Raw genomic sequence first — 19,203 nt, 5'->3', positions numbered from 1 at the left:
TTTTAGAGCATTGCTGGTCACTGCAAAACAAAAAATGAAACAAAAGCAAGAAAATGGCTGACATAATACAAGGGATTGAATTGTCAGATCGAACATAGAGGGATCATTGATCCTACATGATACTAAAATGTATTAATAATTCAAAAGATACAGGCGATTCTAAGATATAAGTGAACATGGAGGAATTGGGGACTATCACTACAGTTCTCCCTTTCTTTCTGGGTTAGAGGATATTCTTGTTTAGATTTAAAATCTAAATCTAGGTTTTAAGAAGGGCACCACTTGGGAAAAAGGAGCCTTTCAACTAAGAAATATCTCCAACTTATACTCCAGTCATGACATAGCTGATAGACAGTTTTCCACTGGGCCATGCCCCATGAATGCATATATTCCAGATTTGTTGATGATAAGCAACCAAACAGACCAAGTACCTCTTGTTAATAACATTCTATACATGAAGACTCTCCATTATCTGCCATTAGGAGGTGTGTATAGCACACTAATAAGGAATAATTTCTTTGAATTGCCCCCTGCTACATGTTGGTATCCCCAGAAGGAGAATAGATTCAAGCCAGCTGGTAATCTTTTCCTTTGTGGTGATAAATCATGCTTTGATTTTTAAAAAGTTTCCATCTGCGTATTAAGCATATCAGTTGTATTTGCATTTCAGTGGCCAAAGCAGGTCACGTGGCCGGAATCAAGGGGGTGGAAAGTATAATCCTTCCTTGGGGAAGGAAACCAGATATTGCTAAACAGTGATACAGTCTACCCACAGGCAGCCAGTGCAGATCAGGAAGGGGGACCCTGATGTACAGCTTTCCCCTGTGGCTCAGACAGTAAAGAATCTGTCTGTAATGCGGGAGGCCTGGGTTTAATCCTGGGTTGGGAAGATGCCCTGGAAGAGGGCATGGCAACCCACTCCAGTATTCTTGCCTGGAGAATCCGTATGGACAGAGGAGCCTGGCAGGCGACAGTCCATGGGATCGCAAAGAGTCAGACACAACTGAGTGACTAAGCACACACAAGGTATCGCTAACTGCTGTAACAGATAACTCTCAATTTCAGTTACTTAACACAAAGAATACTTATTCCTCTTTCTGTAAAAAAAAATTTTATGACGTGTGGCTGACTTACAGTGCTGTGTTAATTATTTCTCTTTCATATTACAATTCTACATGATGTGTAGTAGGCAGCTTTCTACATGGTAACTCAGAATCCCAGGCTCCTTCCATATACTTACCCTCTCTGGTAGCCTCAGAGTTCTCTTCTAACTGGTTCACAGGAAAAAGGAGTGGGGTTGCTGGATCATAATAGTGATATTGAGCATCTTTTCTTGTGCCTATTAGCCATTTGTATTTCTTCTTCGGAGAAATGTCTATTTAGGTCTTCTGCCCATTTTTCAGTTTGGTTATTTGTTTTTCTGTTGTTGAGTTGTGTATGCTGTTTGTATATTTTGGAAATTAAACCCTTGTACACATCGTCTGCAAGGCTGACCATTTTATAGGCTGACTTTTCGTTTTGGGGTTTTTCGTTTTGTTTTAAGGTTTCCCTTGCTGTGCAAAACCTTGTAAGTTTGTTAGGTGCCATTTGTATATTTATGTTTTTACTTATTTTGCCTTGGGAGACTGAACAAGTCCTAATATTCTTTTTTTTTTTTTAAAGTATACTTGATTCATAACATTTGCCAATCTCTGTTGTATAGCAGAGTGACTCAGTTATAGACATATAGACATTCTTTTTTAATATTCTTTACCACTGTGGTTTATCACAGGATATTTAAGTAACTATCCTATTGTATAGCACAGGAGAGTGTATTTAGTATCCTGTCTGAAACCATAATGGAAAAGAATATTAAAAAAAGAATATATGTATATAACTGAGTCACTTTGCTATATAGCAGAGATTGGCACAACACTGTAAATCTATTATACCTCAAAAAAAAAAAGGATATTATGATTTGTTCAGCCTCCCAAGGCAATTACTGTAGGACCTCACTGTTTATCCATCTTATATGTAATAGTTTGCATCTGCTAATCCCAAACTCCCAGACTCTCCCTTGCCCACCCCTTCATTTTGTAGTTGGCTCATTTGTGCAATGTTTTAGGTTCCACATATAAGTGATATCATGTAGTATTTGTGTTTTTCTAACTTATTTCATCAGTATGATAATCTCTAGTTGCATCCATGTTGCTGCAAATGACATTTTGTTCTTTATGGCTGAGTAGTATTCTGTTGTATATATGTACCTCATCTTTATTATCCATTCATCTGTTGATGGACATTTAGGTTGTTTTTATGTTTTGGCTTTGTGAGTAGCGCTGCTATGAACATTCAATTCAGTCCAGTTGCTCAGTCATGTCCGACTCCTTGCGACCCCATGGACTGCAGCACGCCAGGCCTCCCTGTCCATCACCAACTCCCAGAGTTCACTCAAACTCATGTCCATTGAGTCGGTGATGCCACCAACCATCTCATCCTCTGTCGTCCCCTTCTCCTCCCACCTTCAATCTTTCCCAGCATCAGGGTCTTTTCAAATGAGTCAGTTCTTCACATCAGGTGGCCAAAGTATTGGAGTTTCAGCTTCAACATCAGTCCTTCCAGTGAATACTCAGGACTGATCTCCTTTAGGATGGACTGGTTGGATCTCCTTGCAGTCCAAGGGACTCTCAAGAGTCTTCTCCAACACCACAGTTCAAAAGCATCAATTCTTCGACGCTCAGCTTTCTTTATGGTCCAACTCTCACACCCATACATAACTACTGGAAAAACCATAGCTTTGACGAGATGGACCTTTGTTGGCAAAGTAATGTCTCTGCTTTTTAATATGCTGTCTAGGTTGGTCATTGCTTTTCTTCCAAGAAGCAAGCGTCTTTTAATTTCATGGCTGCAGTCACCATCTGCAGTCATTTTGGAGCCCCCAAAAATAAAGTCTGCCACTGTTTCCACTGTTTCCCTATTTCCCATGAAGTGATTGGACCAGATGCCGTGATCTTAGTTTTCTGAATGTTAAGTTTTAAGCCAACTTTTTTACTCTCCTCTTTCACTTTCATCAAGAGGCTTTTTAGTTCCTCACTTTCTGCCATAAGGGTGGTGTCATCTGCATATCTGAGGTTATTGATATTTCTCCCGGCAATCTTGATTCCAGCTTGTGCTTCATCCAGCCTGGTGTTTCTCATGATGTACTCTACATATAAGTTCAATAAGCAGGGTGACAGTATACAGCCTTGATGTACTCCTTTTCCTATTTGAAACCAGTCTGTTGTTGCATGTCTGGTTCCTGCATACAGATTTCTCAAGGGGCAGGTCAGGTGGTCTGGTATTCCCATCTCTTTCAGAATTTTCCACAGTTTGTGGTGATCCACACAGTCAAAGGCTTTGGCATAGTCAAGAAAGCAGAAACAGATGTTTTCTCTGGAACTCTCATAGGGGTGCTTCTATCTTTTATAACAGTTTGTCCAGCTGTATTCCCGGTAGTGGGATTGCTGGACCATATGGTCTTTCTGTTTTTAGTTTTCTGAGGAACCTTCACACTGTTGTCCATAGTGGCTGCCCAAATTTATATTCCCACCAACAGTGTAGGCGAGATCCCTTTTCTCCACACCCTCTCCAGCATTTATTATTTATAGATGTTAATGGTGGCCATTCTGACCGGTGTGAGGCGGTACCTCACTGTAGTTTTGATCTGCGTTTCTCTAATAATAGTGATGTTGAGCATCTTTCCATGTGCCTACTGGCCATCTGTGTGTCTACTTTGGAAAAATGTCTCTTAAGACCTTCTGCCTGTTTTCTGATTGGGTTGTTTTTGTTGATGTTGTTGTTGTTGTCCTAATATTCTAAATGGACATCTGTTGATGTCTTCGATAACCCCCTGCCCTGGAAAATGATACTGGATCAATGTCTCTTGTTTCATTCATGGACTTTCAGCATGAGGTTTGAGAAGGTGGGAAACAACAAATAGTTGTAGTTTTGAAGTTTTCATTTTTACTTTGCTCCCTGCTAGTACCTTGAAACAGATGGATCCATTCAAATGAAAATGAAGTTTAAAAGTGATTTTTATTAAAATTAACATTCAGTTTAAGCTCTCCTTTATTCATTCCACAAATAATTATGGGAATTCCCTGTAAATAGGTTGTATATGTGACATAATTCATAGTCGTTTGTGCTCTACCAGTTACACTGAAATTATAACAGAAGTTACTGCAGAACCTCAGTAATCATTATGATGTAATTTGCAGTTTTCAGATTTGGGAGCCTTTTGGAAGCTGAAAGTAACTAGCCAATTGTTTTTGAAGAGTACAGTAATGACTGTTATTACTGAGAAGTTGAATGAAGCTCCTTTTATGCCCTAAAGATTACTTGATAATTATACTTGATGGTGTCATTAAAAAAAAAGTAACCAGCACATAAATAGATAGCAAACTATAATAACCGTCCAATAATGTGGGCCAATATCGTTGGCTGTGAAAATTAACACGCTCTTGCATTGCTCTTTATTTCTCTAATGGGAACACCTGCCTATACAAGCACACTTAATTAGATGCATTGCCTTGACTCTTGAATGGCATTAGACAATCAGTGAAATTAAAGGGAAGATTTCTGAGATTTTGTTTATCGTGTGAAAGCACAATAGGCCACCAAGACTCAATTAATGTGTCAGCTTCCCTTACCTCACCCGAAACAAACCTGGCTCTATCCTCCCTTCACAGCTCCTTGAATATGGAGCCCACACCTACCACCATTTCCTTTCAGTCATCTGACCTGGACTGGAATGTATTACTACGGCCCACATCTCAGAAAATCCTGACTTTCTATAGATGAAGCCCATTAAAAGATTTTTAGCTTGTAAGTACCTAAAGCCAGTATTTTTCCTCTGTTTTTTCTCCTTTAAAACTAAGCTGTAGTAGATTTTCCTCATTTTTTATTTGGGATATAATATGTTTTTATTGTATATATTTTTTCCATTTTTTGATTGACATGTAGCTGATTTGCAGTATTTCATATGTACAACAAAAAGACTCAGTTATACACATATATATTTATTCTTTTTTAGACTATTTCCCATGAAAGGTTATTATAAGATATTGAATATAGTTCCCTATGCTATACAGTAGGACCTTGTTGTTTATTTTGTTCCCAGACATTTTTTATGCAGGAAAACATTTTTCTCATCCAAAACTGGCTCTGGGTTGAAGTATTAGGGATTCAAAGCTTGCTTTCAGTCCCATTCACTTTCTTTCCTGCCTTCCCACTCCTCTCACCTTAATACATTCAGGGCACATCTGAGCAAAGCTTGCTTTTATGATCGTCTCTGGTGCCAGGCCCTGTGCTATCTTTACTAGTGATAATTGTCCTGTAAAATTTACTTCTAGGGAGTGAATAAAAGATTCTCTCCCAATCTTCAAATACCTCAATCAGGGTGAAGTCACATAGCTTCTGAAATCTGATGTCAAGTTACTTTTTTGCAACTCTGGTATAGCCAGTGAAACTGCCCACCATCCTCACTTCCCTGCTGGAAGAATGGAAGTTCCTGCCTGAAAACACCCCAGTGACAGCATTCAGGTTGAGTCTTTGGTGCCCTCATTTTCCACAGCAGCTATTCCAAAATAAAAGCTCCTGCCTTTCACTGATAGGTTGCCCTGGGAACCACTTTAGTACATCTATTACAATTTTTGTTCATGTGCTGTGTGGCTACTGGTATTGGCTCCCATTTCTAGTTTTAATAAGACTTATACTAGCTAGCTCACTGAAACAGCCCTCTTACATTTTTTATTCAACTGATTAACTCCAACTGTTTTATGACTAAACCATTTTATTTAACATTCTCCAAAAGTACCCAATAAAATGCCTCATGAGTCCTTTTGGGGGGCCTTTTTAATGAGCAAGAGCTATTATACCTTTCAAATTTCTTGTGATCAAACTCATCTACTTTTAGAAGGCTCCAGTTGAAGGAAACACTGTCTGTAGAAAATCTCCTGCCTGTGTGGGATGACATGACAGAAAGGCTGAGGCTTCACACTACTAGGGTGCCACCCAGCTCTCCTTCTCTCAGGAAACTCTTTCACCCCCTTTCACAGAGCTGAGTACTGGCAGCCGTGTTTATACTACAAGTTCCCCACTATCTGTCACAGCTGCCTGGGCCTGAGGGGAGCATCTAACCAAAGTCAGACCAATCCAGATCTCTGTCCCAGGAATTTGGAACTCAGCCTGAGCACTTAGTTGGTCTGTGTATGTTTTGCAATCTCAAGAGCAGGGGCTGGGGTGGGAAGTGCATGCTACCTGCCACCTTGTAGACAACGGAAGCAGGAAAGCCAATCTGAAGAGAAAGGGGAATGAAGTGAACAGGGCGTTCCAACCCTTGAGCTCATCTCTGGCTGATGCTCTGCTTCACTTCCCTAGGGTTCCATGAACTCCCCCTGCAGCCTTATAACAAAGCCCTAAGTTCTGCTTCAACTGGCCTCTTATCATAGTGTAGGTGGTACTTTTAAAAATGCAGCCACGACTTCTTTGCTATTCCTCCCTTCTCATGGTGAAGGATAAATTTCCTCCCCTGAAATGTGGGCTGCAAAATAGTGACTCACTTCTAACAGAGAGATGGGGTGGAATGGAGAGTGTAAGACTTCCGAAACCAAGTCACACAGGGCCTTGCCACACACTTTGCTGTCTTGCGTCTCGATCACTCTGGAGGATCCAGGAGCCAAGTCTTGAGGACACTCAAGCAGCTCATGGAGGGGCTCAAATTGAGAGGCACTGAGGCCTCCCACTCTCAACTAGCTCTTCTCACCTGCCATCTAAGTGAGCCACTTTGGAAGTGGATCTTCTAGCCCCAGTCAATTCTTGGCCAATGCTTCAAATAAAAACTCATGAGATTCCCTAGCCAGAACTGTCCAGCTAAGCTTCTTCCAAATCTTTGACCCACAGAAACCATAAGGATGTGAGTGTTTATTGTTTTAAGCCAGTAAGGTTGGGGTAAATTGTATGCAGCAGCCTTCAAGGCCCCACACTATTTGGGATCCCTCTCAAACCTCTTTTCTGGCCCCTGCTGACCTTGCTTTCTATGCTCTAACCACATATCCTCCTTACAACCTTCACCCTAGTATTTCCATTGCCTGAAGTCCTCTTCGCACAAAAACACTTTCTCATCTTTTAGGTCTTAGCTTAAATGACAATGCCTCCAAGAAACCTTACTGAGACCTTATCCAAATTATCCTTCTATCCCATTCCCTCACAATATTCTGTTCTCTGTGTTCATAGATGTTTACTATAACTTATGTATTTATTTGATTTGGAGTTTTCTTGTTGATATTTGTCTTTCCACTGTAAGAGGGCCAAGCACACAGTAGACTCTCAGCAGTATTTGTGAAATAAATACTGTAAGTGAAATGGGTTCCATTAGCTATGACTAGAGAAGGAAATGCCAACCCACTCCAGTATTCTTGCCCGGAGAATTCCATGGACAGAGGACCCTGGTGACCCATGGGGTCGCAAGAGTCAGACATGACTTAGCAACTAAACCACCACAAGGAGGCCTTACTAGTGGCCCAACAGATAAACCCTGGGCCAGGGGACCCAGATTCTGTTTCCTTGTTTTCAAAAAGCCAAATGCCCTATCCAGGCTGTTTTTTAAATTTTCTCTCTCCCAAGATATCTTTAGGATAGGTAGATATCACCTAAGAGGGCCCACAAGCCCAAGGAGTTACTTGTCAGAGGCCAAACAGATAAAAAGCCTTGGACAGACTGGCAAGATTCTTTCTGAGAATCAAAAGCACCAGCCCTGACAGGATGCTCTGGCAGCTCCCTCTTTCCGCCATAGACTCAGCAAATCTGGCTTTCCAGCCATTTTCAGAGCAACAGGTCTGACGCTCATCCCAGTGTCAGAATGATCTCGATTTCTGCACCTGGCATGAGGCTCCCTAGCTCTTCCCTCTCCTGCTTTGCTCCCTGAGGCCACCGGAGGGCGCTCTTCCCTCGTCCCTCTCATTCCAGCCCCTCCCGGCCAGGTCACGCAGAGCCTCCCCAGGGGCCTCACTCTCCTGTGTTCTCAGACTCAGTAGTGCCAATAGCACTGGCCCACAGACTCCCATCTCATGTCTCTTATTTACCTAATAGGATATTTACAGCTTCAGTAAGTATCTTTAGGGTCACCCACAGGTAAGGTGGCTTTTCGTCACAAGTAGTTGGTGGCTCAGATGGTAAAGAATCTGCCTGGTTCCATCCCTGGGTTGGGAAGATCCCCTGGAGAAGGAAATGGCAACCCACTCCAGTATTCTCACCTGGAGAATCCCATGGACAGAGGAGCCTGGCAGGCTACAGTTCATGGGGTCCCAAGAGTCGAACATGGCTGAGTGACTAGCACTTTCACTTTCAGCCAGGACATACAGCAGGGCCTAAGCCCGAGGAGGACACGGATGACCTCAAAAAGCATGGCCGCTTCACGGGCAGACCCCATGGAGTATGCGGATGAATAGATAGCCACAGCTACCCCTCATCCTCTGTCTTTATCTACCCCTCACTTTCCCAAGACCACTGGTCTCATGCTCCCTCTGTCTTTTTCATTCTCAGCCAACTTCCTCTGTTTCCCTAAGTTCTACAAGGCTCAGCCTGTACCTCATTTCTACAGGAGCAAATACCACAGCACCCACAGCTCACTGACATTTCAGCTCTAGTTTTCCAGACAGTTTGTGTGAGAATTCAGATCATATTTTCAAGCCAAGTTATGCCAATCAGGGAGCAGTGGATCATCTCCACACGGAGGCATCTGGGGCCATCAGGGGCTGGGGGCAGGGTCCTCTGCAGGCTGTGGGCAAGTGTTCTTCCAGAAGGGTGAGGGGTGGGCAGGCCTCCTTTAATGTCATTTCTCCACCAAGACCTGCCTCTCAAGAGGGAAAGTGTGATTTGAGGGTCACCCAACAGCCTAAATATCTACCCCATCAATCTTTGGAATTCAGGGAATTTTCTCCAGAAAAAAAATCCTGATACTGGAGGATGTGTTACACAAGCACAGTTTAGTGTCTAGCAAAATGGGACTTTGGAGGCCAGGGATATCTAACCTCACTCATCTCGTCAGCTTGACAGCACTGTATTATGAAGAACTGTGCCCTCATCATTCTGTGAGGTTTAGTTGTGAGGATGTGCTGGCTATCTACCTGGATGTGTTGAGTCACTCAGCATCATTTCTTTGGGGAAACCTACCCTTTTCTAGTCAGTGCAGGACTGGGGTGTCCCTTCTGGTGACCTGTCCCTTCATCCTCAGAGGTGAATATACAGTTGTGACTGAATCTATTCTAGCCTGTCCTCAGTGATTGGTGCAGAGGTGGATAAGCGACCCCCGCAGGACCACTCAGAGTCCTTTCTCTGATAGATATGTCCTGTTAAACTAACAAACCCTGAGGCTGCCAGATGCCCTCTTCCCCATGGCATGAGAAAGACTGCAGGGCTGAAGACAAGGGTGGTCCTGTAGAACAGGGGTCCCCAATATCTGGGATCTAATGTCTGATAATCTAAGGTGGAGCTGATGCAATAATAATAATAAAGTGTGCAATGAATGTAATGCACTTGAACCATTCCAAAACCACCCCCCTCCCCATCCATGGAAAAATTGTCTTCCAAGAAACTGATCCCTGGTGCCAAAAAGGTTGGGAACAGCTGCTGTAGAGCACAGAGATGGAAGAAGAAGGAGACAAGGAGGCAGAACCTTAATAATACAGTTTGACCTACTGGATCTAACTATGCCCAAAGAAGCCTTTTTTCCTTTTTTCCCCTCAAACTACCATACCCCCACCCCATTATCCACAGTTTCTCTGTCTGCAGTTTCAGTTACCCATGTTCAACCTCAGTCTGAAAATATTAAATGGAAAAGTCAAGAAATAAACAATTCATAAGGTTTAAGTTGTGTGCCTTTCTGAGTAGTATGATGAAGTCATGCTGTCTTGCTCCATCTGCCTGGGGTGGGAATTCTCCCTTTCTCCAGCGTATCCTGCTCAGTAGCCACTTAGCCATCTCTGTTTTCACTGTGTCTATGTTCAAGTCACTCTTATTTTACTTATAAGTTCCCAAGCACAAGGGTAGTAATACTAGCAGTTTGGATCTGCCAAAGAAAAGCCTGCAAAGTGCTTCAAGTGAAAAGGTGAAAATTATCCACTTCATAAGGAAAGAAGAAAAATTATTATATGCTAAGGCTGCTAAGATCTAGGTAAAAACCAACCTTTTCTCCATGAAATCATGACAAGGGAGAAAAAATGTAGGCAGTTTTGCTGTTATACCTCAGATTGCAAAAGTTATGGCCATCATGCATGATAAATGTTGTTAAAATGGGAAAGGCATTAAATTAGTACAGTAAGATATTTAGAGAGAGACCATATTTGCATAGCTTTTATTACAGTATATCATTGTAATTGCTCTATTTTTATTTAGTTATTAATCTCTCTACCTAATTTATAAATTAAACTTTATCACTGGTGTGTGTACATAGGGAAATACATAGTATTGTATATAGGATTGGGTACTATCTGTGGTTTCAGGCATGCACTGGGGTTCTTGGAATGTGTTAATATCCCTCAGAGATGAGAGACTACTGTAGTTTGAGCTGAATTTCCTGTCACATGCAACTTACAGAATTCAAACTAATAATCGCATTCATTTTACAGAGGAGACTGGGAGCCAAGAGAGTAAATGATTTGCCTACGATCACTTATCTAGTTAGTTATATGGCCAGTCAGAAAGTAGGTTCTAAAAGAATGTGATATGAGCCATCTCTCCTTGCTGGGTCAGAGAAAAAGACCCTGTTTAAAGCTATTTGGCTTCAGTCATTAGCTCTCTCATTTCATATCATTAGAAAATTTGATAAGCATCCTATAAATGTCTAAAAGTGAAGTTGCTCAGTCGTGTCCGACTCTTTGCGACCCCATGGACTGTACCCTACCAGGCTCCTCCATCCATGGGATTTTCCAGACAAGAATACTGGAGTGGGTTGCCATTTCCTTCTTCAGGGGATCTTCCTGACCCAGGGATCAAACCCAGGTCTCCTGCATTGTAGGCAGACGCTTTACCATCTGAGCCAAGTCTAAGCCACTGTTAGTATTCTTAAATAAAACAAGATCCTAACCACAGAAAACTCCCCCCATAATGACAATGACCCATTGGCCAATCTTCTTTTGAGACAGTTATTTAATTGCTTACTAACCCACAAAGTATACTATTTCGCAGTCTGCACCCTTGCTGCTTAAGAAGTAGAGTCAGGACTTGGACACCACAGTGGAGCCCGTGAAAATGCAGATTCTCAGGCCACTCCAGACCTTCAGAATCTGTGTTTTAGCAAGATCCTCAGGGAGTTCACTGCACAACAAAGCTTGAGAAACATGGATCTTCCATACCTGAGGATCCTTACCTTAACACACACACACACACTTTTGCCATATGCCTTTTAAAATTTAATGAACTTATACACACACACCCTTTGTCTGAAAATCAGGCAGCCCTTTTGCAATAAGGAATTAGTTTGGTGCATCATTTTCTTGCTGAACCTGTGTAAGCACATATTGGAGCCTTCCAATAAACCATAATTTTAATAGAAAGAAATATTGTTGAGGCTTAATGCCAAGATGCCAGGACTACAGATTAGAGCATCTTCTTTTTTTGACTTTTTGAAAAATGGAATCATATTTGCTCATCTCAGACCTTTCCAAAACCATCCCTAATATTCCTCCAAAACATTCTTCACAGTTCCTTAAAGATGGTCAGAGGGGTTCAGTGATTTCATTTGTGTTTTCAATACTCGTGCACTCCTCCAGGTCAGGTCATTCAGGCTCATTTAGAGTGTCTAGGTCAGTGGATTTCAACCGTGGCTGCACATAAGAGTCACCCAAGATAGCTTTAAAACTACCCATGCTTGAGCCCCTCCACAGGCCAATTGAATCAGCTCAGCAGGGCATTTCTTTTTTAAGCACCCCCAGGTAATTCTAATGTGTCACCAAGGTTAAAAGCAATTGAATATAGTGGGTTGTTTTTTTAAAAAAATCTAACACCCAGGGCCTGCAGAATCAGAATCTCTGTGGCTGAAGTTCAAGCATCAGTAGTTTTAAGCCCCCCAGATAACAGTCAGGTAGAGCCAGGATAGAGAACCACTGATGAGAAACTGTTCTCAATTTAAGCCAGATATTATGCATATTCTTCTGTATATGCAGCCTAATCTAATCCAAACTAATGCAAGTAGGGTTCACCATGTGGATAAATTCCCCAGGCATCCTTGAGCCCTCTTAGCCCAAGGTCCCTTGGCTAGCAAGGAAAAATGATCAATTCAAGGAAAAAGCACAGAAGACCAGTTCAGGAAAAATATATAGCTGTCAGATCAACTCAGTAGATTTTATTGTTATTGAGCTGAAATATTCCTCTAGCCAGTGCAAAGATGTTAAGATGGCCCTTTGCCTGACCAGAAGAAGATGATTTTAAATCTGACTGGATTCTGGTCCAAGTCCCTGGAAGAAGCTTAAGGGAGGCTGGGAGTAATAGAAAGAGGCTGGGTGGAGGGACAAGGGGAGGCTGCACCACCTAAGAGCTCTGCCACATGTAGGCTAATTACCCCCTATATAGATATAAAGATGTGAAGATGTAGGGATCAATTCAAAGTGTCACCCCGATCCCAAAGTTGAATTAGTGAGGCCTCTCCATGTCACCTCGAGAACTAACCTCCTGGCAAGGGCAACACACCTCATTGAGAATCTCTAATTACTTTTTTTCTTTTATTGATCTTGGCTGATCTATTCATTGGTTCCAACCTGCATTGAATGGAGACTGGTCCATTTAGTCTCCTCGTGGCTGAGGAGCTTGCTTAATTATTCTTGCTGTCTAGTTCATCACCTTTGAGCATTCTCTATGAAAGATGTCACTGACACCTCAGAGAAAGGAGTCCTTTATAGTACAGCATTTTTCTGGAGAGAATTTCATCTGCCGCATGGTGAAATACAGCTTGTCAGGCAGACTGGTGGAGCATTTTTTCATGCTCTGAGAGTTTTCTTTCAGCTGTTCGGTAGGCTGTGGTCTGGGTCATTTTCAAGATCTACTGAGCGCCAGTGAATGGCTGTGCCCACAGACCCGGCTGCATAAGCCACACAGCCCTCCTGTGGCCGTGGGCCCCCTTCAGAGGTCCTGTGTCGCTTTAAAAAGAGCAGTAAGCTGCCGCCCCGGGTTCAAATTCTGACTGACTCTGCCCCTGTGATATTGTGATGTATAGTAAGAAATATTTATGTTGGTCTCTGCCCCTGGTTCCTGACACAGTACTCCTGAAACCGTTATAATTTCCTGGGTAATAGGAGTGTCTTTTGTTCCAGTGAGTCAGCTCTGGATAGGCTCCTGGATGAATGCTGGTTATTAGACAGACCAAGCCATGATTAGAAGCCTGGAATTATCAGCCCCCACTCCCATTCTCTTGAGAAGCAAAAAGGGATGCCTATGTGATGATACTACCGAGTTCATAGAGTTTCCAGGTTGGTGAACATATCTGCATAAAGAGTTGATGCACTGCAGCTCCATGGGGATACAGACTCCTGTGTGTGGGAACCCCCCAGTCCCCACACTTATGTATCTCTTTATCCGGCTATTCTACTGTATCCTTTATCATCTCCTTTAAGAAAATGGTAAACATGTTTCCCTGAGTTCTATGAGGGCCTCTAGCAAATTAACCAAAGCTGAGGAGAGGGTTATGGGAACCACTTATTTGTAGGCAAACTGGACAGAAGTTGTGAATAACCGGGGACCTACTACTTGCAGTTGATAGGTGGGGTGGCAGCAGGCTCGCAGGACCACACCCTTAAAAACCGGTGGGAACTGATGCTGTTTCCAGCGGATAGTTTCAGAATTTGGTTAAGTTGCTGGACTCCTGGCTCACATTGCAGAGAATTGCTTGGTGTGGGGGAAAACTTCCGCAAATTTGGGGACCAGAAGTGAAGTGTTCTGTGTAAGAGTAAGAAAAAAAAGAAAGAAAGTGAAATCGCTCAGTCGTGTCCAACTCTTTGCAACCCCATGGACTGTAGCCTGCCAGGCTCGTCCGTCCATGGGATTTTTCCAGGCAAGAGTACTGGAGTGGGTTATCATTTCCTTCTCCAGGGGATATTCCTGACCCAGGGATTGAACCTGGGTCTACCTGCATTATAGCCAGACGCTTTACCACCTGAGCCACCAGGGAAAATTGGCAGGAGAGTAAAGAAAGACACAAGAGTAGGGGAGAACTGGGTTTTACCTGAGACAGAAAATTGGGTAGGTTTTTCCTTTTCAGCCCCTCACTCTGACTTGCCCCTCACTTTCGAGCAAGTCAGTTAACATCGCAGGGCCTTAGTCCACTTACTTGTAAAATAAGAAAAGAAAATTTAAGAAAGCTTTCAGCTTTAAAATACTGTTATTTACAGGGCAGCAGTGGAGAAACAGACATAGAGAATAGACTATGGACATGGGGAGAGGGGAGGAGAGGGTGAGATGCATGGAAAGAGTAACACGGAAATGTATATTACCATATGTAAAATAGATAGCCAACGGGAATTTTCTGTATGGCTCAGGAAATTCAAACAGGGGCTCTGTATCAACCTAGAGGGGCTTGGGTGGGGAGGGAGATGGGAGCAAGCTTTAAAAGGGAGGGGATATATGTATACTCATGGCTGATTTATGTCAAGGTTTGACAGAAAACAGCAAAATTCTGTAAAGCAATTATCCTTCAATAAAAAATTAATTTAAAAAACTAATTTTATAGTATTTTATAGTAGATTTTATTTTTATTTATGTTCATTTATTTTATAAATGAAAACATCTATTTTTTTTCACTGCACATGACCAATTATTTTTTCTTACTTAAATAGCACTCTTTCTTAATTAAATAGTATTTAAATACTAATTAATGTATATATTTTGCCAGAAAGAACACATACACATTAGCAGAAAGATTAAACTGTAAATCTTCCATATTCTCACCACTCTTAATATTTTGTATATATGCTAATAGACTTTTATCTAAGCATAAATATGTTAGAAATATTTTTGCAAAATCTGATCTGTGGTCTAGATCAGATAGATCACATCTGATCAGTGGTCTACTTTTTCACTGAAGACAATATTTAAAACATCTTTACTTCTCAAATATATACACATATATATTTATATGGTAATGATCACATAGTATTCTAAAAAAGTAGCAAATTTTAACCAAATTCCCATTTTTTGCTACTGTAAATATTGTTGTGTTGAACATCCATGGATATACACTTTGTCTCATTTCTTTTTCCTTAGGAAATTTCCTAGGAGTGAAACCCCTGAGTTTAAGAGTAAACTTCTTTTTAGGGATTTTTATACATAAAATATAGTATACATTTTATACATAAAATTATCCTCTAGTAAATTGTATAAATTTACATACCTCAAACAGTAAGAATTCACTTTCCCTCATTCTGTTTACTTTTTGTCTTTCATGCTGTGCTGTGCTGTGCTTAAGTTGCTTTACTCGTTCCAACTCTTTGCAATCCTATGGACTATAGCCCACCTGGCTCCTCTGTACATGGGATTCTCCAGGAAAGAATACTGGAGTGGGTTGCCATTCCCTTCTCCAGGGGATCTTCCCCACCCAGGGTTCGAACCCACACCACTTATGTCTCCTGTGTAGGCAGGCGGGTTCTTTACCGCTAACGCCACCTGGGAAGCCCTTGTCTTTCATAGGTACATCCTATTACTGGTAATTTAGCATTCTTTGATAAACAATAGGATCTGTTCTCTTTGTGTATTTTTCTTGGACATTTGTGTGTTTTCCCTAGAAACCTGTCTGTGTCCTTTGTCCATTTTCCCCTTGAGACTGTCTCTGGACTCTCTTATGCGTAGGCATAACTGCTGCCCCCTTAACATGACAGATGGATAAGACATGACAGGTAAAGGGGTGAACAGGAGGGAGTCACCATGGGAGGTTTGGAGCTAATGGATAGGCCCCTGTGCTCCCCAAAACCTCATCCTGTGCTCTTACCCCCTGGGTAGCCCGCACCAGAACACAGAGAGGGCATACACAAATAATGCCCCTAAAAATGTGGGGGAAACTGAAGCAGTTTTCCAGGTGTCTAATGGAACCTGGGCTGTCACAGCAGGGTCAGGGCACTGGAAGACCCAGAGCAGTTCAGGAGCCATCTTTGCGAAAAAGTCATCAGAAGAAACAATGAGTGATGGCGTGGGGTTGGGTGTCTCCAAAGTATCCAGCTGCATCACTGAGATCCACCATACATTTCTGCTTTTGTCATCTGATAAATGTTTGTTGAGCATTTCCTTTGAGCCAGGGACTGCCCTTGCCAAAATAGATAAGTGTCCAGCAGAACTATCATTACTTATGTAACTGTTTGGTCTTTGTTTCTTCAAAAGCATTCCATTTTCAGCATTCAGCAAACTAGGAGTATTTCGTTTGAAATAGGACCCATAATCAGAACAGTAAATGAAATAGGGTCTGAAATGGATGGAGAGGGACCCCTTCTCCAAAGGGTATGTTGTTTGTATAAAACCAGGTGATTAGACAGGACCTGGAGATGCCAGGAGGATTTGCAACAATGCTTTCAATGGTTTCCTTGGAGCCAGAGGAAGTGATATTACCCTTAGTATAGTGTTGGTTGCTCAGTCGTGTCTGACTCTTTGCGACCCCATGGAAGGTAGCTCGCCAGGCTTCTCTGTCCATGGCATCCTCCAGGCAAGAATTACTGGAGTGGGTTGCCATTCCCAGCCAACTTGCCAGAGGGGAATATGTTTTCGCAAAAGGCAAACTTATCAAGAGTTTGTGCTGACTGGTGATAGAAATAGTGTTAGCAGTGGTTGTGGAACATCTATTGGTTTTTACAGTGATGTGCATTATAACTTTTTAATGTGAAATCTCCAGACTACTGACATGAGAGAGATGGAAACTTGTGGATACTCCTTGTGGCAGCTGTTCAGTAATTCACTATGGCGGACTCAGATTTCAAAATCAGTACAGTTCAGTCCCTCTTTCTTGCCTGCCCCCAAATACCTGGTGCAAAAAAAAAAAAAAAAAACAATAATTCAGTTACACGGAGTATCTCAAAGGTATGGAGTAGTGGAGAAGGAAGTGGCAACCCACTCCAGTGTTCTTGCCTGGAGAATGCCAGGGACGGGGGAGCCTGGTGGGCTACCGTCTATGGGGTCGCACAGAGTCGGCCACGACTGAAGCGACTTAGCAGCAGCAGCAGTACAATAAATATGTCCCACATTTCATGTGTCCCTGTGTTTATAAGGCAGGTTTCACCTTTCACCCTGGGCTTGTCACTTGCCAGGCCAGTTCTTCCTTTCTGTGTGTTTTATTCTATACAGGGGTGTGTGTGTTGTCGGTTGTTTCTGACTGTGACTCTGTGGACTGTAACCCACCAGGCTCTTCTACCCATGGAGTTTTTTAAGTTGGTTGCCATTTGCTCCTCCATGGGGATCTTCCAGTCCCAGGGATTGAACCCACATCGCCTGCATTAGCAGGTGGATTTTTTTACCATTGAGCCACCAGGGCCAGCGGCTGAATGCCACAGCAAGCACCTTCCAGGCCAGGAGGTGGGGGTGGGGAACAGATTTTGCAGTATCTCTTGCCATCTTCCAAATAAATAATTGCCTTTCAGGAACATAGACCTTTGTTTCAGCAGTTCAGGAGAATTCATTCTCGGTAGAGAAAACTCATTTGCTGGTGACAGTGATTCAAGCTGCTAACTTCACAGAGAGTATTGCAGGAGCCAAAATCGTTCTCAGTTATGGAGGTCAGAGGTGAGGCAACTGTGCTTACAGGGCAAAGCTCTTTTATGGATTCCCTTGGCTTCCTGCTTTCTACTTTACAGCAGATTAACACCCAATGGCCATTTCTTAAAAAAAGAAAAAGTCAATTCCTCAGTTTAATTAACTTCCCTAACATAGTATTCACCACCACCTGCCAGAATCCAGATGCCTAACTTGAGATTTCATAATACTTGATTTCAGTTCAAGGTAAATCACGGCTGTAGTTCTCTAAACATTGTCTCAGGGCTGTGGGGTCAGGATCAGGCTTGGACTTAACCCTTGGTGAGCTCATGTAAGCACTCCCTTGTCAGTGAATTTTGGAGAGCCTGAAACTTTTTGTTTTGGTTTGACATTTTGCCTCAATTTCATGGTCAAAGCTTTAGGATCAGTCTTCCTTCCCTCTCCAACACATTTGCTGCCAGCGTGGGTTTTGTTGTTGTTCATCTTAACACACTGTGGGGTACTTCTTCTTGCCTCACTCTTTGAATACCAATAAACAAATGTTTATTGAGAAGCCAGGGAGCATGGTTTGCTTTGTACATTTACTGAGTAGCTGTGGATTTAGACAATCATATGCATTTTTATTCTTTTATTATAGCTCTTCTGTGTTATGTGGTAGAGGTAATAAACTATAATGGCTTGGTGCATGAATGCTACATCAAATTGCCTGGGTTCAAATATAGCTCTGACATCTCACAGGTGTGTGATCCTGGGAAAGTTAATTGACTGCTCTGTGCCTCAGTTTCCCCATATATAAAATAGGAATAATGACAGGATCTACCTTGGGGTTGTTCGTAACTTAGCTGACAAGTGTAAAGCAGTTAGAATAGTGCCCTGGCTTATAGTATACCTTCGTAGTACTCCTCATAGTGAGCATTTATTCAAGACTATCACTACTGAAAGATCAGTATTTCATTGAGAAAGGAGATTGTAAATTGTCTACAACTAATTGTCCTGTCAACTATGATTCATCTATTACTTGTTTTGTGCAAGGTACGATGTGAGTGATGAAGCCACAGAGGTGAATCTTACGTAAACTCTGCCCTCGAGGTGGCTGGGGATTTTGCACGTACGTCAGAATTGTGTGATGCGTCGCTGTGTGAAATCCCGCTGCTGCGCCAGCTAGGCTGGGGCCAGTCAGGACCTGGTGCATCTGTGAAGGGTCACAGGGCTCTGATAGCCAACTTGCTATTTCCTTTAAGACTTTCTAAATTACCTCACCTTTGTTGGTGATATCTGCTCTTGGGGGAAAAAAAAAGGCCTGGGGCACAAGAAAAGAAACAATTCCTACTGACCTTTAAAAGGTGTTATTGTATGTCACAGATTCTAAGGCGAGCATTATTTTTTTAACCTTTTTGTGCTTCTGAAGTCGATGCAGCTAGAAAGCTTTGCCATTGCCTTTTTGTGAGCAAACGTGGTCAGAAGAGCTCA

This window comes from Bos indicus, chromosome 2, assembly GCF_029378745.1.
Source record: "Bos indicus isolate NIAB-ARS_2022 breed Sahiwal x Tharparkar chromosome 2, NIAB-ARS_B.indTharparkar_mat_pri_1.0, whole genome shotgun sequence".
Taxonomy (NCBI): Eukaryota; Metazoa; Chordata; class Mammalia; order Artiodactyla; family Bovidae; genus Bos; species Bos indicus.
Note: the sequence above shows the minus strand (reverse complement) of the source record.